Source organism: Dermacentor albipictus, chromosome 1 (assembly GCF_038994185.2).
Source record: "Dermacentor albipictus isolate Rhodes 1998 colony chromosome 1, USDA_Dalb.pri_finalv2, whole genome shotgun sequence".
NCBI classification, from domain to species: Eukaryota; Metazoa; Arthropoda; class Arachnida; order Ixodida; family Ixodidae; genus Dermacentor; species Dermacentor albipictus.
The window spans coordinates 139,891,924-139,914,607 of NC_091821.1; the positions used below are offsets into that span (position 1 = coordinate 139,891,924).

The 22,684-nt window shown below is 44.3% G+C and overlaps 1 long non-coding RNA gene across 1 annotated transcript; it reads left to right on the forward strand.

The window, feature by feature from the left end:
* Positions 1-9,627: 9,627 nt before the first annotated feature.
* LOC135900091 (uncharacterized) lies at positions 9,628-21,640 on the forward strand. Its single transcript, XR_011512004.1, has 3 exons — positions 9,628-9,833; positions 11,566-11,702; positions 20,857-21,640. It is a non-coding gene; the product is annotated as an uncharacterized lncRNA (long non-coding RNA).
* The last annotated feature ends 1,044 nt before the right edge of the window (positions 21,641-22,684 follow it).

Consider the following 22,684-nt stretch of genomic DNA (forward strand, 5'->3'; position numbering starts at 1 on the left):
AGTGAGGATTGGCACTTCGTGGTCCTCACGACGACGATGTTATCCGTTGTTGATCGCTTTATTCTTAGGGAATTGAATGTGTATCTTGTGCATTGTAAATAGGCGGCTGTGCAGTCTGGGCCACTTATCGGAAGCAGAACGTTTATTTTGACAGTGCCCCATGATCGGTAGTATCAGATACTTGTTTCTTTGATGGCGCCTGCAATAGGCACGTTTGGTTTTCGGCGTGCTTCATAGTGATAATATATAGAAAGGAGGAGGCGTTTGCAAAAACCTGAACCAATGGTGTGCTTAGGAGGCGCAGAAATTTGAGTTGGGTAACTGGTCGCGCACTGGTCGTTACTGGTCTTGTGAGTGGTCGTACTATTACGTGGTTAAATTCGAGTTTGAATTTTGACACTGGAAAGTGCACGCCTTACATGATGTTGCAGCGCTAGAAGTATAACGTCGGACAGTGGGTACTTTGCATTAAAACGAAATTCCCAAAGTCCATTCACATTTATATTATAATCAAGGTGCAACATGTGTTTTGGTTCCCCCCCCCCCCCTTTTTTTTTTATTACTTCCCGACATAACCACACCGACATCTATACACTTTTTTAGTCGGTGGATATACTTTGTAGAACATTTCCGGAAATCATCTTTTCTTAATTTGGCCAGGCCTTCATTCACTGTACGTATTCCAGCTTGACTGTCCTCGTAGCTGTTACTTCGCATGTTGAAATTAAATTGTCACCTTCAAGGAGAGTATGGTAGCGCGATTCAAAGAATCGCGCTACCATACTCCCCTTGAAGATGCATTACCAACAAGCCCACATTGCAACCCTCGTGAACTTTAAATTGTCAGTTTCAACGTACAGAAAGAGCACAGTGGGTTGTCTGGGACACCGTGGTAGAGGGCTCCAGGTTAATTCCGACCACCTGAGATTACTTAACGTGCACTTAAATCCAAAATAACGACGACTCTTGCATTTCGCCTGCTTCGAAATGCGGCCGTCGTGTCCGGGAATCGAACGCACGACTTCACGCCCAGCAACAGAGCGCCATGATCAACGAGCACTTCATATGTGGGCCTCGATATTGTTGGAGTCGCAAGGGACCAATGCAGGTGAGTATGCTGAGGTTTCCAAAATGTTTACCTCAAAGGCGCCGAAGAAGAGAAAAGCCACTGTGGTTTAATGCGTGAGAGCCTTGTTGTGATTGAAAAGCCATTCGTTCAATCTTTTTATGGAACGGCCTTTTCTTTAGCTTTTAGAAATACTCGCTCAGTCATTTTTTTCCCCTTAAGCATTGTGTGTGACCATTTCGCCTTCTTCCTTTGGAATAGCCACAGCGATTCTATCCTGAACGAAGAAAATGGCAAACATCACTTGGACATGCAGCCGACTTCACACTTCGTGCCCCTGCTGGCACCAAACAATGCTCTGCTGTTTGGTCGCCGAGTCCCTTTTGAAAAACGAGGCTTCATCGCCAGGGGCAGTATATTCGCGAAATTTGCTGGCTTCCAATTCTTGAACGTTTTTGAGGAAGTCCTTCGCAAACTCCACCCGATCTTCAGAAGATGAGGAATCCGGCTAGCAGGTTTTTTTTCCTGTAGTAAATTCATCAGTGAGGATTATTTCGCTAAAGACTTTGAGGTTCTTCATCGACAATCTTCTTCACCCGAGCAACGGTTACCTCTATAGGTGATGTTTATGGTCGTCCTTCAAGCAAACTACTTCTGGAGCGTCCTCAAGTTAGGTGCTCGTTTCACCGGGTAAGTACCTGCAAAGCTTTCCGCTGCTGATAAGCCCCGAAGAAATAGGTAGAACATGAGAACTCTTTGAGAACTTGGCGGCAGCGATGGCTTACTGCAAGCAGCAACTTAGCGCGTCTCTGGCTTTTGGCTGCAGATTGCTTTCGTGACTGTCTGCATTGCGCACCCATCACCCGATCCGGCTGCGTACACGTTCCTGTAGGAGCGCCTATCTGCCCCTTCTGCGGCAAGTGGTGTGCCATGAGCAGCGAGTGACTATCTACAGCCTGGGCCCTGACGTCACGTACCCCAAACGTCAAAACGAGCTGTTCACCGACGGAATCTTCACTTGGCTTGCTGCAAGCAGCAACTTAGCGCGTCTCTGCCTTTTTGTTGCAGATTAGTGCCAGAGTGTCGGTAGGATAATTTTTTGCTCGCTTTTGTTTGCCGTCGCTGCTGCCAGTGTTATTGAGTTGTTTCTGCTGTGAGACGGGTATCGAAAATTTCGATACCATTTCGATACTATTTTTGTGTGTGCCTGCTGAGATAACTAAGGAATTGGCAAATCTTGAAAAGGAGATGAAGGCAGATATTCTTCGGCTTAAACATGGTTTCAGGCAACAAGACATTACGAGAAGGAATTGAAAGAGCTGAGAAATGAAATCCATGATTTGAAAAATGAGCGCCAAAGCATCACGAAAAGCCTTGATTTTGCACATGAGTCTATAGATGACTTGCAGAAGAAACTTGAGGTCGAAGTTTCTAAAAATGTCGCGTTACAGAAGGAGAATGAAGGCCTGAAGGAAACGTGCACATTTTTGGAAACCCGAAATAAAGAACTTGAGAGGTGTGTTGTACAAATGGAGCAGTATTCCAGGAACTCTAATCTAGAAATAACGGGCGTGTTGAGAGGAGACGGGGAGAACGTCAGGGGCATTGTTTCCAAGATAGGCAACGCGTTTGGTGAGCCGATAGGTTAAGCTTATATTGAGTGCTGTCATCGTGTCCCGACTCGCAACACTCAGGAAACGAACATAATTGTTCAAGTCCCGTACAAAACGTGAAGCGATACTAAAGCAGGCGAGGAAGGCTTGGATTAATAATGCTGATGTTGGGCTATACAACACAGGATCGATATACGTAAACGAACACCTCTGCCCGGCTATAAAGAAGTTGCTTGGCATGGCTGTGAAGCGGAAACATGACGGCCACTGGAAGTTGGTGCGGACCTTCAATGGAAAGATTTTCGTCACGCAGTCTGAGACTTCTGACGCCATAAAGATTGCTTGCGAAGACGACCTTGAAAAGATAATTTAAACAGTGTTGGCTGACTGTAATGGCTGTGAATTACCAAGAGTTTGTTTCACCTAATCTGATTACATCTTGCTCTAAGTCTTCAAACTCTGTACTATATTTAGCGTACGATCTGCCCCAGGGAAACGCGACACTATTACATCTTTACTAAGTGAATTCCTTTTTAAGTTCCACATAGTTATGATGACACAGACACGGTATAACAAAGGATGCGATACATTGTGTCTCGAAGGCTGCAAAAATTTATGTATGAGCTGCACAAATCGGCGTAGCGGTGGTGTAGCTCTTTACACTGGCATCTCTAAAAACTATGAAATCTTACCAGAATACTCAGTAAGTACCGATGACTACAAATATTTATGTGTAAAAAATAGGTCTGAGCTAGCTACTGGTGTGTATCGCCCTCCAAACAGCGACTTAATGTTGCTTATGAATTATTTTGAGGCATTTTTAGAATACCCTCGCTCGAATAACTTTACATTAATTTGTTGTGGTGACTTCAACATAAATGTTCTTGATGACGCACATATTCTACGTGGCCTTACTATGCAGCTGCTTTCATCAGGTTTTGTTAATATAATCAAAACACCCACTAGAGTAGCGTTGTCCACTCCGTCTGCTCTAGGCTTGCTGATTACAAAGTGCGAAACTGCAGTTCGTGACGATGGTGGATTAGCATGGGACATTAGCGACCACTGTCCAACTTTTTTGTGTTATGACGCTCCGGGAAAACTGGAAAACGTCAGTGCGACTCAGTTGCTGTTCAGCGTATCTCCGATGATGCCTTAGAAGCTTTCAAATCTAATGTCTCTTCGCAAGACTGATCTTGCGTATATGAACAAAAGAAATTTGAATGGCGCATATTTAAAATTTCTGGAGACAGTTGTGAGCATTTACATGACGCATTTTCCTTTTAAGACCTTTAGACCACCCAGCAAAATCATAAAACCGGGGGTAACGCTTGTACACAAAAGGGAAATAAATCACAAAAATAAGCTTTTCCACACTTTCTTAAATACAAGATGACCTAGTGCACTGAACAAGTTTAAAGAAGCTAAAGATAAGCTCAATGCGGAACTGCGGCGAGCCAACGCAACTTATAAGGAAAATATTTTTGCTGACATTTCGAACAAAGACTCCTCTGCAGCATGGAATGCAGTGAGAAAAGTTTTGGCCATGAAAGGAAAGATGCGTCTCCAGAAGAAATAACGCAGAAAAACAGAGTCTATACTGGTGATGCTCACCCACAATTTTAATAAGGATTTCATTGGCACTAACACTCCTGCTACAAACCCACTTTTCGGCGATGACTTGGCCAATATCTGCACCGGAAGTGTCTTCCTTCATCCCACAGATGAAGTTGAAATTGATAGGACTTTCATGTTTCTAAAGAATACGAGAGCACTAGATATCGACAACTTTCAAATTAGGCCAATCAAACAATACGTGAATGCATAGGGTCCGTAGTTGCATACATATATAATTTGTCGATAGAATTAGGTGAATTCCCAGACGCAATGAAAAGATCAAGAGTGTCTATTGTATATAAAAGCGGAGACAAAAGCGTGCGTAAAAATCACCGACCGATATCGATTCGATCATACCTATCTTTGCTAAAACCTTTGAAAAAATCTTGCATTATCAGTTCAAGACCATTTTTTAATAGATACAGCTTTTTTTCAGGATCACAACATGATTTTTGTAAGGGACGATCAACCGAATCAGTATTATTAAAATTGAAAGACAATGTACTAATAAACATCCAAAATAAACTAATAACCCTAGCCTTATTCATAGACTTCAGCAAGGCGTTTGATTCGCTTGACAATAAAATTTTAGCACATAAGTTATGGATCTTTGGAATACGTGGCAAACCTTTAACTTTAATTAGACCTTACCTTTCCAATAGAAGCCAGTATGTAGGTATCGGCGCGCACAAATCGTCCTTACTAACAATAACGACATGCGTACCGCAAGGAATCGTATTTAGACCGCTTCTGCTTAACGTTTACATAACTGGCATATTTAACATTGATTCGACAGTAAAGTTAATATATATGCAGATGATTCGACCGTGCTTCCTTTTGGTCCTGACGCGACCAAACTGACAGTTGACTGTAATCACGCACTTAACAAACTTATCAACTGGTCTTGATCAAACTCGCTCAAAATTAATCCTTCATAAACAAAACTTATGTTTTTCCGAGCCAGAAACAAGGCTAGGAGGTTAGAGCACGCCATTAGATGTGGTAATGATGACATTGAAATAGTTGATGAACGCGATTTACTCGGCGTAACACTGTCTTCGAATCTTACACGGGATTCACACGTTTTAAACCTATATAAAAATCTTGCGTCCGTCAGTGGCGCGACGGCGCGTTGTCGCGCGCTGCCTTTAAATATGAAAATTAAAATTCACTATCCATTGTTTGCTTTTCGAATTAGTTATTGTAGTTTAATCTGTCTAACAACAACTGAAAGGAACATACAAAAAGTTATACTACAGATTACAAACCTTGAATATCGGGAATCTAGTGTGAGCGCTTTTTAAAACATTCAACATAATTCGCATAAAAACCATGTGGACTATCGTGTTCTGGCGTCATTCAAATAAAATATTTAGGCAGTTTTTTAGAAACAGCGGCGAGCTTTTGTGTACACAGGTCTGTGTTAAATACAGGCAGCGCAGACATGTGGTTTCTCCCATGTTATCGCACAGATTACAACCTACAAATGCTACACCACAATTTTTCTTTACTTCTGAACAAATACAAAGAAATGCAATGCACGTCAAAATATCAGTTGCGAGCATTTAAAAAAATAAAAGTGCTGTAATAAATCTTTGTTGCGTCAATTGAATTCTCGCTCATTACGGTATGATTCTGTGCACTAGCTTGAAAGGATCAGAGGTTGCAAAAGTTTTTAGGTATGTCCATGATTATCTAGTGCTTTTACAATGTGGCAATGAACGCTTGGCTTCTTCCACGTCTGCTGCTTGGTCAGTTTTTCGCGAGTGCCTCCACCCTCTTATTTTGTCACGTGAAGAGCCTGCTAACCTTTACATTAGGTTTTTTAGAACTTGCGCTTGTTTTCCCAAAGAGTCATATGTGTTGGTGCTATGAGCCTCGAGGGAAGAAAGCCATCCTACCATTTTCATCAGGGCGTTCCAAGCAAGTTAAGCGGGGCATCATTAATTTTGTTTTGAAAACGCTCTTCTAAAACACTGCCATCACCTGGTACACAAAAGCTTCGAAAACCAAGTTTCGCGCCTAAGCGCAGCTGGCTACCCCTTGGAAATTCTGACAGCAGTATAGCTGGCAGCATGTTAAGAAAACGTGGTGATCACGCGGATTCCGCTGCCCAGCAGAGCAGAGGCAGAAAAGTGGTTGTCATGCCGTTCTTGCACCAAGCTAGCCATAATATGAAAACAATTGGGAATCGCTTTGGCGTTGACGTCGTCTTTTCAGCACCTTTGAAAGTGTCTGGTTTGTGTGCGAAAGTTAACAATACACTCTAAAAATTTTCACACCCTTATGGGTGTAATGCGGGTGTATTCATCTTTTCACCCTTGTAAACACCCTTGAAAAACCCCCTTTTTAACGAAAAAGGGTGTTCAACAAGAAAACACCCTTGGAACGCCCGAGTCTTTCTAATTTACACCCTAATTATAAGGGAGTAAGTGAACAAGCTTACAGTATATGATGAATGAACATTGCCAGTTAAGGCGTTGATATTGGCTGTACATGAAACGCGCGCTACCTGCGCTTGAATCAGGTAGCTGGAATGATTAGATCGGGGCACCTAGGCAGCAGCGCACTGGCTCCGAACAGTGGTCAAAAATGAAGTTTCCCACGAATGTTGATATTGAACGGATGACACTAACGCGCAGACTTTGCATAGCCAGATATCTGCAAAAGGCTTCATATGATCAATAGCAAAATATTTACAATGCTATCACTGAATACTTAAAGGTGTGCAACCAGTTAGACTGTGAATGGTTAGGAGTGAGGGCTAACGGTAAATAGCTCACCAACTTACGGTTCGTAGATGACATTGGCATACTCAGCAACACTGCAGACTATTTGCAACAAACGTTTGAGGAACATGTCGAAGAAAGTGTAAGTCTGACTGAGAGTTAGTATGCAGAAGAGAAAAGTAATGTTCCGCAGCGTGGCGAGAGAACGAATGTCATGGTCGGCACTCAGCCTCTAGAACCTGCGCAGAAATACGTTTATTGAGCTTAATTACTCGCAGGGGCCTCTGATCAAGGAAATTAACAAAAATAAAACATTAGCTGGAGAGCTTACGGCAGGCATTACTAAATCATGACCAGGGAGCTTACTGCTAACCATTGCTTTCTACCGTTACTAACGTATGGGGCCGAAACTTGGAAGTTACCAAAGAAGCTTGGGAAGACGTTGAGGACCGCGCAACGAACGATGGAATGAAAATTATTAGGCATGATGATAATAGACTGGAAGACAGCGATGTGGATTAGAGAGCGAACGGGAATAGCTGCTATACTGGTTGACATTATGAGGAAGAAGTCGTGCTGGGCAGACATTGCAATGCGTAAGGGAGAGAACTGCTGGTCTATTGGAGTTGCAAAATGGGTGCTAAGGGAAGGAAAGCACAGTCGAGGACGGCAGAGAATAATGTGGACGTGATGGAATCGGGAAACTTGAAAACACGTGGAACCAGTTAGCACAAGACAGGGGTATTGGAGATCGCTGGAGAAGCTTTCGTCCTGCGATGGACGTCAAAATAAGCTGATGATGATGATGATGTGACGACATCCATGCTAGCTTCGCGGCATGTCTTTCATGTTATCTCATGCATGCGTGTCATGCACGTTCTGATAGCTCGATTTCCGTCGATTGCGGGGGGGGGGTGCGCTAGTAGCGGCGTAGCCAAGTGGGGCACACCGGGCACTTGTAACGCTCACTAAAAGTAAAATTTTTGCTGCTATGGCAATGGCCCCGCTCCTTCCCCCTCCACGGTCAATTGGGACCCCCCCCCCCCTCACACGAAAAAATTTTCTGGTTACGCCACTGTGGGGAGGGGGGTGTAAGATTGCTCTAGACCCCTCCCCCTAACTTGTCAACGGAAACGGGGGACGGGAGGGCAGCTGCCGCCGGGCCGCAAACCTTAGGCAGCCCAATTAACGGCTGCATTTCCCTTTGGACGTGAATACTGCATTAATGCCATTACACTGTAGGATTCGTGGCGGTTCGAGGGCATGCGACAATAAAAAAAAACACATACAGCCATCAGAAAGTCTTAGCTTGAGCAGATCTTTGGGAGCTGGGCAAGACTCTCACAAAAGAAAAAAAGCATGGCACCCCTCTTACAGGCGTTGTCAACTCTGGGTCCCACCGCTGACTGTACATTTCCGGTAAAAAAAATCACCCATGAACTCCTCTCGGATTTGTCTAAGTGTGCGTAAGCATTGTGACTCTTCCTCATCTACACGCAGTCCATGTCGTTATCAATCTTATGAGACTTGATCCGACAAGTATAAGCGCCAGCGCTGCGGCGACACGGGCTGCTCTGGTCGGCAGCGCAAGCAAAGTACTGCAGGTGGCGGGGCCAGGCGCGCTGGTGACGTTCCGTTCGTTTTGAGCCGTTATCGCTCTTTAGCCCTCCTCATCCGCGACGAACCATTATCAACCGTTCTCCGGCGGCGGCTGCTTGTGGCACGGCCGCGCGAACCGTATCTTGAAAGCGAACTGCATTGTGGACAGAGTGTGCCCACTGCTGAAAACTTCACGCGCTGTGTTCTCACCGTTTACTTCGCTTTGAAAACAGACGCGCGCATACCTATCTTGAAAGTGATCTGCGAAAAGCGCATAGTGCGGCATAAGCTGAAAGCTTCGTGAGCGCAGTGTTCTCGCCGCTTCGGTCGCGTTGAAGCCTTGAAGCGAGAGCTAGCACGAAGGTGAATTCACTCGCTGCTGCGTGTTCTATATTGAAAGATATCGTGCGGTACGGACTGACGGACGGATGGTTTTTCTTGTTGGGGAAGTATAGAAATGCTTACGTTATTAAAAAAAATCGCAGGGTTCGCGAATTTCGCGATAAGAACCAACACCAACCTACTCCCCCATCCCCCGCTGAGCGATGCCGTCTTCATCGCCCCCTCCCAACCCCAGGAAAAGGGACACTACCTTTCTATCTCAGTTGAAGAAAGGATGATGAAGCGTCAACAACGACAATAACGGCATTTTCTAACGAGTTGTCTTATGGCCTCTGAGATTTGCGCGCGAAGCTGGCGCGCGCGAACCTGAGAGGCCATAATTGGCCGCTTAATAGCATAAAAAGACAAAGATAATGCCAAACGACACAACTAAAAATTCAAACAAAGAACTGATCTTAGCTATACTGTTTGGGGAAAAGAAATAAAAAATTAGACAGCCGCAACACACGCCACTAAAGCCACCACCGCCGGCATAACGCGGAACCAACTGTTGGCAACATTCATTCGCGCGTCATTGCTTCGTCCGCGTCGTCTCCGAAACGAGAGGCGCAATCTTCTCGCGCCTAACGTTTTGTATAGTTTTGTTCTCTGCAATCCGCGCACACAGCTCGTCGGTGGCTGCACGTCTGCTCGGCGTCGCAATGCGGCCTGCGTCATTTTCTGGTGCTCGCGCAATCGGTGTGAAACATGTCGCATGTGAAATGTTTGATAGAAGTGCCTCACGTCCAAGTCAAGCCGCCGTACGGGTGTATGGCTGTGCGCCCCGTTCTCGGAAGCGTCGACGGGTTTCCGGCATGCGGATTTCAGGTACAGTCGCCCAAATCTTTAACTGGTGTGCGGGAGCGGCGACTTTTCCGGGCGTCAGTGCCGTATGACGCGGCGAGGCTGGAAACAGCCTAGTAGACGATGGGCCCAGCTGAGCGCGCTTTGTCCGCATGCGCTTAGCCTCAGACTGTTCCCAGCCTCGCCCCGTCAAACGGCGCTGACGCACGGAAAAGTCGCCGCTCCCGCACACCAGTTAAAGATTTGGGCGCCTGTACGTGCAAATGCGTTTCGCCTTCCTATTGAGCTCCGGAGCAAAGCGTGCAATATTTCATGTGAAAGATGCAGTGCCCGTGATCATGGTGTGAATTTCGAGCGGCAAACGAGAACTTTGGCACTTAGAGCACACCGCGGCTGCTAAGTCAGCGTGGAAATTGTTTTACGTTACCGTAATATGTTGCTGTCAGTCTAATCTGCGGCTTGTGGACAGCTAGCCCATTGACTTTTGCTTGTGACAGCGATAGGTGTATAAATGGAAGCGGTAATAATTTTCGAGAGCAGAGTTTTTTCGCTCGATGTTTGGTCGTGTTTATGGCGTTATGAAAGCTAGAAAACTAAATGGCTTGATCGTGCTTAGTTCCAACTCTAAGGGGCGTAACGTTGGCGCTGTATATGTTTGTTTTCGGTGTCACGAGTACCACTTTCATGCTTTTGTTGCATGAGAGTGGTAGCTGCTGCGTGCCGTCTGGGTAGAACACAATAAAAGCAATTTCCTCACTCATACGTATGCAATGTGAGGTAACAAAATTTCCAGCGTTTTATTCGGAGCGTAAATATCCAGTATAGTTTAGTAAGAAACTCAAATTCTGTGTTAGCTTAGTAGGCGTGAAACAAGTGAAACTCGCATTCCTTTTTGAATTGTTCGCCCAAACTGCACCGCCCCCAGATGCGTCATCGGGTAATTGACAGTAGCTTCGCTACGTGAGTTGTTTTATGCGCCTATATTGCCCGGTTAAGTATCCTGTTCATTTATGCTGACGCTCGTTCATCTTGATTTTAAGCGGTTACTATCCCCGAGTACCGGACGATGCCAAACTTGTGAGGTGTAGCAAACGCGGGAAATTCAAAGTGGCGTGGCTGCAAGGCCCTGTTTTTACGTTTCTTGCATTCAAAGCCAACAGACACAGTATCACTGATTTATTTTCCATTTCTGCTGTACTTGATCAATCTAATGTGACAACTGCATCTGCTCTTTAATGTTCTCCATTTACTGTGTATTTAGCTTGGCTGCCACCTTCTCTTCAGAGGATGCCGCTGTGATAGCTCTTTCGTATAGCACATGCCTCTAGGCCCTTGTGTTTCAAGGGCTCCCGCGAGGCAGCAGTGCTCCAAGTAATTTTACCATCCTATATATTTTCTATTTTGCATCATTCTTCCACGATGGATTTTAATGTTAATAGTATTTGTCATTAGTCATCGCCATAATGTTATAGCACGTAGATTTTACGCACTTCACATCGACAATTTTTAGGCCAGTTTACAGCCAAGTCACATCTTCCATAATACATCGTCAACATTACCACTTGTCATGGCGCTCTTTGGCCAAACCTGGCCCTTGCGCCATAAAACACCACACATCATCATCATCAGCTTGGCTGCCAGAAAATGCTTGAATTTCTTTCAGTATCCAAGTGACGAAATATTTCACTGACGGCCGTGTGTGAAACACGCAAGATGACAAAACTGATGGCAAAATGATGAGATATTTTTTTTATAGCGTTTGGACTCTACTTTTGGTGAGGATGTTGATCGACCTTGGGCCTGGCGACAGCACACCCGACATCGCCAAAGTGCAGCCTATCAGTTGAGTGCCCCCGAATGAACCATCAACATTGGAAAATGAAGCAAAGCCAGGTAGGGGCAATTTTTACTTTGGAACAGAATACTGACAGCTGCCTCTTTTTTTAAGAACTAAATAACATATTTACAAACCAATCCTTTCTCTTTGTGCAGCCTACATAGAATTGTTTTTTGCTTGTTATACAGACCTTCAGAAAGCAGTTCTGAACCCTTTTTGCATGCACAAATAAATAAAGAGGAGTGCACTTTCTGAAGAAATTGATGCACTGAAATGTGCGTTCGACACACAGTGAGATGCAAAATAACCAACAACTTTAAAGCGGTAAAAAAAATGTGAAACATGTTCTAACATCATAGCCCGCCTTGGCATACGGATCTAAATATAACAGCAACGGAGGTGCATGCTGTCAGGATTGGGGGCTCAATCCCATCGTCCGTGGTCCTTTGCCAAGATTGGAGTACGGCATGAATTTGAAGGTAGCTGGCCCATGCCGTCGTCCAACTTATTTGCGCTGAGATCGTTGAAGAAGTGAAGAACTGCTTCTCATCGAGAACGAGGAAAAGGGTTTATTTACAGAAATTAAATCAGTCTAACATGACTGCTTGAGAAAAAGAGTATTAGTCCAACAGGACTGCATGAGAGAAGTGACTCAGTCTAACATGACTGCTCAAGAGAAGTGTGTCCTCAGCATTCGCACAACCACAGTTTTTATACACTCGATCCGCCGGTCCTACGACGCGGCGACTGTTCGTTTACACATCACCAACTCGCAGCTGCTCTGAAGATCAGTTTACGTACACAAAGGCAACCGCGCTCTGTACACAGAGGCAACCGCGCGGGGTGCCGTTCCGGGAAACTATCGGCGCTGATCGAGGGTCGCTCGTTGTTCCGTGCTAGGCCGAAGCGTGAGACGCTCAAAATACGTCGTCCCCACGGCAGCTTGTCCAGCGTTTCAAATCAGCTCCGCGTTGGGGAACTCCGGAATCATTGTTCACGCACCGAACTAGTCCCGTCACAATGTCGAAGGGGCTGGAGGAAGGCGGCGGATTCCAACGCAAAGGCCGCTTCTTTGAACGCCTCCCAGCTGCAGCGACGGAGAGGGAGAAGTGCGCGTCTTGCACCCCTTGTCGTAATCGGGTGGCAAGGTGGCAATCTTGTTGCGCAACTCGCCATTCTTGACAGCGCCTCCATGGGCCGGAAAGTCTCGACTGTCTAGCGCTGACAACCGCTAGGCAGGAAGAGAACGGCTGCTGGTCAGGGGGGGATTGATGTCTTGGCTCGCAGCGACCACTTGTGCATTGATGTCACCGCCCCAAAACATCCAACAAGGACAGGCAACTGCAAAATGAACCCCACAACACGGCTCTGCGCCGAGATGACGTGCATCGGCTCTCACTTTAGACACGCTAGGCTTCAAAAAAAAAAAAACAACAACAACATAAGTGCAGAAACAAAAAAAAATGCTACATTTCACTATGCCAATTTCTGAAGCAAATTCCTGCTGACCAATTCAGCAATCATGGAGGGAATTCTGCTAAATGAGAGGGGATTTTCTTCGCCTAAAGAAAAGCTAACACTAGTAACCCCAAAATTTAGGCGGGACCCTCAAACGCAGAATTCAAATTAGCCTGCTCAAACCATCCGCATTGCTATGCAACTTTCCCTTCTTATATCTAACGGAGAAGTTGTACTCTTGGAGAGTGAGGCTCCATCGGAGCAAGCGGCCGTTTTTGTGTGACATTTTGGTTGAGCCACGTCAGAGGACAGTGGTCGGTCTCGAAGATGAACTTCGCTCCGTACAAGTAACACGACAACTTCTGGGCGGCCCAAACCAAACAAGCGCATTCCTTCTCTGAAGCGCTGTAGGCTTCCTCTCTTACATTTAGTTTACGGCTGGCGTAGAGGATAGGATGCTCCTCGTTATCGTCGCCGACTTGACTAAGTACCACGCCCATACCTCTGTCGCTTGCGTCGCATTGAACTATGAATTCCTTTGTGTAGTCTGGCGCGCGAAGCACAGGGCGAGAAACCAATAGCGTTTTCAAACTTTGGAAAGCGTTCTCTTTCATGCCGTCATCTCGCGCCTCGTGCTGGCCGTTACACATCTCGTCGGCCCGGATCGGTCTCTTACCCGCACAGTCTGATTGATTTTCATTTAAATCAACACTCTCTCTGCCTCGACTGGCGGACAGCTCAACCGACTCTGGCACAATGCAGCAGGCTTTACTCGAGTAAGACAACTCGCACTCTTGCGAACTGCCCTCTGCTACATTGCCCAGCTCACGCTGTGCATCGGCACACAGCCCGTCGGTATCGATCGCTGTCTCACGCGCACAGTCCGAATGATTAACAACTGAATCATCCCTATCTAGGCCATCTAGACTGGCGGAGAGCCGCACCGATCCCTGAACAATGCAGTTGTTCTCTCGTGAGCTACGGAGCTCGCCATCCCGAGAACTACTCTCAACTGCATCGCTCAGTTCGCACTTCACTTCTGCACGCACATCTGACCTGACATGGGTGCTCGCGTCTGTCGCGTCAACAGTACCCTTTTCTTCGCTAGCAACCTCGCTAACATTACCAGCGACGCACACACTCGGTAACTGTGCCAATTTCTTCGCAGCTGGCCTAGCTGTCTCCACAGTCATCTGTTGGCACAGCACCTCGTCGCTCTTACTACGGCCTTTAACGGCCTCTGTTGCCACTAAGGCATCGTTAGCGGCTAGCCTTTTTCCTTCACTTATAAATCTGCAGCCAATCTCACAGGCACTACTCTTTTCGTCGGCTTCTGGCGAAAGTCCGCTAGACACTTCCTCATTCTTTCGCTCCGTACTACCTACAGAACTCTCAGACAGCCGTTCTCTCTGTGCCAATAACTGATCACAATACTGTATCTCTTTGATCAGTGCTGCCTTCTCTCTCTCATACTTTTTCTCTCGCTCACGTTCGCGTTCATTCTCACGTCCGTGACGCTCACACCTAAGAGTAAGTTCTTGAAGCTCATGCTTCCGCTCATTCTCGCGTTCTTCACGCTGACGCTCACTCCTAAGCTCACGACGCTCTCGCAAACGTACACGACGCACACGCTCCCGTGGCTCCTGTGTCACCTCCCAAGCAAGCTTAATGCTTTCATCATCATTGCCACTATCGTTAATCGCCTTTATGATAGCTGGCGTTTCCATCCGTTCGTCCGCCTCAACTCCCAAATCGTCGCACACCAACAACAAGTCCAACCTCGTCAACCTTCTAAGGTCCATGGCAGCTGCCCCGACAGGTGGTTAAAACTGTTTTCCTTAATTAATTTGTGCAAACACACAATGCAACAAATTCCCGATTCCCAGAACTATCAAAATTGAACACACAACCTTTGAGTCTGGCGAATCATAAGGAAAAAAACCACGCGCTCACTTACGGTTACAGCACCCTGCCATCCGGTTCATTCGTCCGCTGTTGCCGGTTCCTCCGGACTCCCTGGGTCGAAGGCTCGCTCCTTCTTCGCTACTCCCAGTTTCTTCGGACCTCTTTCGACGAAGGCTCTCTCTTCTTCGCTCTTCCCGGTTCCTTACGATCTCTCTTGACGAAGGTTGATTCGTAGCGCTGCCACCAGCTGATGCATTCGGAGGCGGTCCCACCGCTGCCACCAGTTGTCAGGATTGGGGGCTCAATCCCATCGTCCGTGGTCCTTTGCCAAGATTGGAGTACGGCATGAATTTGAAGGTAGCTGGCCCATGCCGTCGTCCAACTTATTTGCGCTGAGATCGTTGAAGAAGTGAAGAACTGCTTCTCATCGAGAACGAGGAAAAGGGTTTATTTACAGAAATTAAATCAGTCTAACATGACTGCTTGAGAAAAAGAGTATTAGTCCAACAGGACTGCATGACAGAAGTGACTCAGTCTAACATGACTGCTCAAGAGAAGTGTGTCCTCAGCATTCGCACAACCACAGTTTTTATACACTCGATCCGCCGGTCCTACGACGCGGCGACTGTTCGTTTACACATCACCAACTCGCAGCTGCTCTGAAGATCAGTTTACGTACACAAAGGCAACCGCGCTCTGTACACAGAGGCAACCGCGCGGGGTGCCGTTCCGGGAAACTATCGGCGCTGATCGAGGGTCGCTCGTTGTTCCGTGCTAGGCCGAAGCGTGAGACGCTCAAAATACGTCGTCCCCACGGCAGCTTGTCCAGCGTTTCAAATCAGCTCCGCGTTGGGGAACTCCGGAATCATTGTTCACGCACCGAACTAGTCCCGTCACAATGTCGAAGGGGCTGGAGGAAGGCGGCGGATTCCAACGCAAAGGCCGCTTCTTTGAACGCCTCCCAGCTGCAGCGACGGAGAGGGAGAGGTGCGCGTCTTGCACCCCTTGTCGTAATCGGGTGGCAAGGTGGCAATCTTGTTGCGCAACTCGCCATTCTTGACAATGCAGAGAAGTGTTTGTAAATGTTTGCAAGATATGTACATTGTCTAAGAAATTGTTTTTATTTACTTGGAGCTTCTTGGTGCCATGGCAGTGCAGTAAAAGCTCAAAATGATGCCCCTGCTCCCAATAAAGCACTTTTAGATTTTAAAATTAAATTATGGGCTTTTACATCCCAAAACCTAAAGTTTTGGTAACCTGGCTTCTTTAATGTACACTTGAATATAAGTGCATAAGCGTTATTGCATTTTACCCTCATTGGAGGGCAGCTGCCATGGCCTAGATTGAAGCTGGGACCAGCATGACTGAGCAGCATGGCATCATAGCAAGTGGGCTATTACACCAGGTCAAAATGAGAAATACTGCTTAGAGCTACCAACTTCTTGGCTCACAAGCACTTTGCACTAAGTTAAAGGAGTATGTAGTACTGTCAGTGGCCTTTTATGTACCAATTTCTTTTTAACCTGACTCCATTATTAAAGTGCGAAGCTTCAATTAGTCAAAACCAGCCTAAATTACAGAACCAGCTCAAAACACGCACCATGGATTTGGACATGACATGGACATGACAAACACGCTGGATTTGGACATGAAAATGGAGTCAATTCATGTCGCCGAAAATGGCGGTGGCAGTCACACTATTTCATGCATTTTGCCTAAAACATAGTCAATAATAATTAATCAATTTCTAAAATATTCTTTTCGAAAAGTTTTTTTCAAGCATGAAAGGAGGAGCCAAATGGTGTTCAGGTGCACGAGCAGTTAGTTGCACGGCACTTCTTGCATGTGTTCACTGGCTTCTTTCTAGCTTGAAAGAAAAATTTGTTGCACCTATTGAGCAGTAGAAAGCTGGATTGGGAATTTTTCAGGATGCTCTACAATTTTCCCACTGACACTTTTGCTTTGAATATAATATTTGAGCAGTTAAGTAATCGTTACTAACTAATTAACTAATTAGAAGAAATGTAAGAATTGGTTTCACTTCCTCAAAACGATGGCAAACGACATTGCCTTGGTGCTGTCCAGCTACGTGGCACTTGTACATATTTAAAGCTTGCACATGTCATACAGACCACCTGGTAATTACAAGGCATATATAGAAGTGGCTAAGTTGTGTGAGCCAGCCATATGTACCAAATTATGAGAAACAGCCATGTTTCTTTCACTTAAGGGCATGATAAGATTTACATGCTCGACACCTTGCATCAGTGTGTTGTAGGCCTGTTCGTTGTTTAGCTGCTACATAAACAATATTTCTCCACATGTAAGCTCATATGCATCTTTCAAGTATATTGCCCCGTGTGTCCAAAATAAACCATCCTCGCGCTTCCTTCATTATGTATACATCTGTTGCTGTGCTAAATTTTTAACATGCAACTGCACAAATTTTCATCTAGTTTACATATTTCCTCGTTGTTTGGTGGCTTTATTTCTGAACAAGTTGTTTTCGTTAAACCCTGTTGCACACAGCAGTACACAGCATTTCTGCCTAGAGTGGGAATTGTTTTTTTTTTAGATTGACATAAATACACCTTGCCTGGGCAATGTAAGGCATTCTACATAACACGGCCCTGCAATAATGTTTCATATTGCATTCCAGCATCATAAAGAACTGTTTACTTACCAGATTAGAATATGTATAAGTGTTGGAAGTAACAGAACTGGAAGAAGCCAGCAGATAATGAGGCCAAGGAAAGCATAGAGGAACATGTTTTAAGTTTTTTATATGAAGTATAGAAATGATGAATTCTAGGTAAGTGAAAGTGGATTCAAAGATATCCACCTCTTGGTGGGGAACGGACCCATAACCTTCACATTATGCATGTGATATACTAACCACTGTGGTACTACGGCCGTGTTCGAGCGTCGACAATCTGAGGGGCCATTGTGGACGGTTGAATGCTGCCTCGGTGGCACAGTGGTTAGTGCATCGCATGCCTAATGCAAAGGCTGTAGGTTCGTTCTCCCCCCATGCCTGTTTTTTTTTACCATTTTCATTTCCTTTTATCATTTCTACATTTAAATAGAAAATTACAAATAAGTTTCCACGTGCCTTTCCTGGCATCTTCCAGCTGTGATTCAGAAAAATTTTGACCCTCAGTATCCGTTCTTCTCGTTTGGAAGAACAGGAGCTTCATTTTAAAAATAATGAATTCACCTTGTTCAGCATCTCAATGTGGTCTCAAATCTTATCACAGCATGTGTATTACTAAGTGAAGTTTTTGTTAAGATGATATAGCATGGGACCTAATTAGTAGCCTTTGTGTACAGATATATGACTAGTCTAATAAATAGGAGGATTTTAAGAAGCACTTCTAACATGGTCTGAGCATGTGTTTAAAAAACTAATCTAGCATGATTTCAGGCATAGCTGTTGCCCCTGAAAAATATTTGGATCATCTGCATTGGCATTGTTTTTAGAGAGCACCAATACTGCTTTGATAGAAGTAGCCTCGTGGAACATGAAGCATCGCTTCTTGCTTAGTCAAGGAAATATTATCTGCATATCTGACGTGCATGTGTCATATGCTCGAATGCTGTTTACAGGATGCTAATAAGAAAATTACTTCACTTGCCTTCCAGAGATTGCTTCAGTAGTCTATGCTACTCGATCATAAACAATTTACCAGAGTGAACTTTCATCACAGTTGGCTTTGCAATGTTTATGCAAAATACAATTGCCTACTAGACATGTGACTGCACTAAAACTTGGAATTAATGACCAGTAAGATTTATGGGACCAGCAAAACTTAGTTTATTACTCCAGAACAAAATGCGAGGCACTTCGGTTATTTCTGCCATAGAGTTTCTTACAGTAATTACTAGAGGGAACTCTGGCGCTGCAGTCGTACCACCATGGGAATGATGGGAAGCACATGGATTTGTCTGATATTCGTGCTTGTGAATTCAGACGTTCTTGTGGCTTCGTATATTATACGCTATATAAATCTTATTGTCGTAAATTTCAGCGCAGTCTATACTCTTCGAAGTGCAGAAGACGGCGCCAACACGCACAATTGCTATTAATTGCAACGATTGAGCTTGTCCAGGTAGCCAAATCGAAGGGCACCAAGCCTCTCAAGGCACTAGTATGCCCGCGATAAATTCATCAGGGCGTCGCACTCGCTTGTCGTTACATGCCTCCGTCGCTTAATGGTTTCAATATCAGACTTCTGTTCTAGAGTTCCTGTGTTTGAATCCTGTCGTCGGGCGACTTTAATGTTTATTTATTTATTACACAGTATATTGTTGAAAATGACTAGAATACAAAGTCACAAAGCCGTTTGAAGCCAAACAGACGAAGTTTAGGCAAATCCATGTACTTCCCATAATTTCCATGCTGGTACAGCCGTTCTTGTTTGATCTCCTGTGGACACTAACGTCAGAGTTCCCTCTAGTAATTATTGTATGAAACTCTGATTTCTGCGCCTCGCTCGTGCAGAAGCGGCACCACACCTGCTACGTAAACATGCACTGCCTTTCGGCCGAGTGCAGGGAATGCTGTGAACTCGCCATGTACATAGCCTGCACTAAGTAAAACAAATCACAACGTGCAGTTGCTACCACGTTGAACTGGTGGAATGAGTAGTGAAATGCAGTACCTCCTGAACTAGTTCAGAAAGTGCAGGTTAATCAAGTGGAGATTATATAGCAACAGAAGTTGAGTGATTCTGCATTACATTCACGAAATATACTTCATGATACTTTTCCATTTATTTCCTCAGTTATTAAGAATCCCTGTTGCATTGTTGGACAAAACTACAGAATGCCAACATATTTTCCAGCATTCACTGGTAGCAAACATGTCAAAACATGTTCTAGTGTCTGGATTGCCGCTTTAGCTGTTAACCCCCAAGTTAATTCCGGAAAATGTACCAAATGTTTTACGTACTCAATTTTCGGTGTCATTCTCTTTCTAAAAATATATTACTTCATTGGTCTCTGGTTAGAAATAACACAAAAATAAGAGCTGCTCTTGAGGGCAGCTTTCCCTCAATGCCGACTGTAACTCATCTTTGACAACAAGAGCAGCATAACGTCGGGCAGAAAGAGTGCAACTAGTCATTGGCGATATTGGTACTACCTCCAGTCACTAGTACAGCTTGTGATCAATGGTTAAAGGTTGCGACTTTGTTGCTGCCCAATATTAATTCTGCAGCTGTTACACTTGGGTGTAGCATGTGTACGTACGTGTGCATGCATTAAAATGACTTCACGCTAGAGCAAAGCAACTAGTGCAGAGAGGCATTAGTCATCTTTATATATTTGCTTTGTAAAGATGCACTAACTTTATCTTTTGCAATATAGACTTGGCGCTCATTGGCCAAAGATGCCCTTGTGCTACTAAAACCTACCAATTAATTCGCTTTTTGCAGTAGCAGGTGCTTATTCCTTTTTCAGGATCGGTCTGTGAGTTCTAATTTGTTTTTCTTGAACTGTGCAATTCCCACTCACAGGACTGCATGTCATCTAAGGTGTTCCTTTTTCAATCAAGAATGTTGAGGTTGTGTTTGTGAAACTCGATTTCTTGCCTCAAACGAGCTTGTACAAACTGACCAAGCTGATAATTCTACCTGCTTATATAATAAATGTGTTGCGGTTATGAACCCTCATAATGAATGACACACAGTATAAAAATTTTATCTAATAAAACAATTTAATGAAAATTTTCATGTTTTTCGCGTTCGTGTTCACTTCTCTACTCTCGTGTCCTGTCTGCATGCCTCACCTCTTTTTTGCATATTAAATATCGTATAAACTTAACCATACTTTTTTACCACAATGCAGGGGGAAAAGGTTCCGGTAACACTGCATTCAGTATGGTGGCCCAGACGTGTATGCAAGCAACCTCCTTCATGTGGACCAAGAACTACTCTGCAGTGTCTCACAGACTTCCATGCGAAGCCCTCAACATTCTCGTCTCAGTGGAATGGCTGCTCATCTATCTGCGTGTCCATCACCAAGATGGCCAGTTGTAAAGCTCCTGTACCCGTTTAAGACAGCTTAATGATTTTTTTATTTAGTTTTCATGGTTGGCCGTAGAATCTTAACATTTTTGATGTTTCTAACGTTTTTACCTGGCCCAAAGTGGTGCAATAACTTTAAACCAGTGTAATGTATTTAAGTGATGCTCACTCTAATGCCTATCTGGTTTTGTTTGTGTTTAAGAAATTTGAATGTCTGATGAGGTAACAGCATTTAAACTTGTCATCGTGGCTCTTTTCTGTGAGCTGCTAGGAAATAAGATGCAAAACTTATCACACGCCAGTTGTAGCATTTTTGTTTTCAAGACTAAAGTATACATGTTTCAAAAGATGGAAAGTGGGGAAAAAAGCCTCAAGAACATAATCATCCTAGGATTGTCATGTCCTTACAACTCTGCAATGACTAATGCCTCATACATCTTGGGAGCACATTGGTCGCAATGCCTACAGGTATACTTGATAAGAGAATAGCTTGCACTCAGATTTGCCACGCAGTTGATGGCTGATAGCTTTTGTTTGTCGTCTTCATGTTACTACTATGTATTCAATATGCATTTACATGTGCTGCGGTTTTTTGCAGTCACACACACACACACACACACACACACACACACACGCGCACACACACACACACACACACACACACACACACACACACACACACACACACACACACACACACACACACACACACACACATATATATATATATATATATATATATATATATATATATATATATATATATATATATTCGTTTCAATAAAAATTTAGTTGAGAGTTAGCGCTCATCCTGTCTGCTTCTAGTCTGTGTCCGTGTCACTTCGCGCTAGAAACCAAGATCAGGTTACTGTACCAACTTGCCCAACTTTTTATCCTTGTGTTAAAGACACACTCAGACTTGTTCTTACTTATGTGGCCGGTTATTTTTGTGCTTTATAATAAGATGCAGTGCTTTTCAAATGAAAACGTGATAGTTCGTAGTGAGGTTATTTAAAAAAACTATTCTGCTTAAAATTTACTTGAGCAAGCCTGTGCCATTATTCGGTGCTTATGTCTTTGTATTGGTATGGTTTTACTCATCTTCCTTTTTACTTTTAAAATGTGCAAACATTATTATGTAACCATTTCTCTTGAATGAAATAAATACTTCTGACATTTCGTCACAAATTTTACAATGATTTTGTTCAATTAGGTAACCTAGCTTAGACTAGCTGATTGTTATTCTGGTAGCTTAACTTACAATGCCTGTAGAATATTCAATGCAAGCACATGGTGAAAAATACACTAAGTTATTGGGTATAAGCAGGTCACTGTCAGTAAATGGAGCATACGTATATTTCAGAAAATAGTGCATGCTTACATATTGAACAGCATGCACAGCTAGACATGCTGTTTTGTTCGTAAATGCTGAAAGATTATTCGACGTGGAAGCACTTTGTTCTTGGGCTTTCAGTGCTACCTTTAAGTCATATATGTGAATGTACTAGTAGAAGCATCCCGTGGAGATAAATGACAACTTTGATGAATAGAGGTATAAAATATGTGCTTAAAACGGCAAAAAACTGCTTGACAGGCAAACGTATGCTTCTGTAGTACTGCACTTGTTACCGTCGCCAATACATGCATTG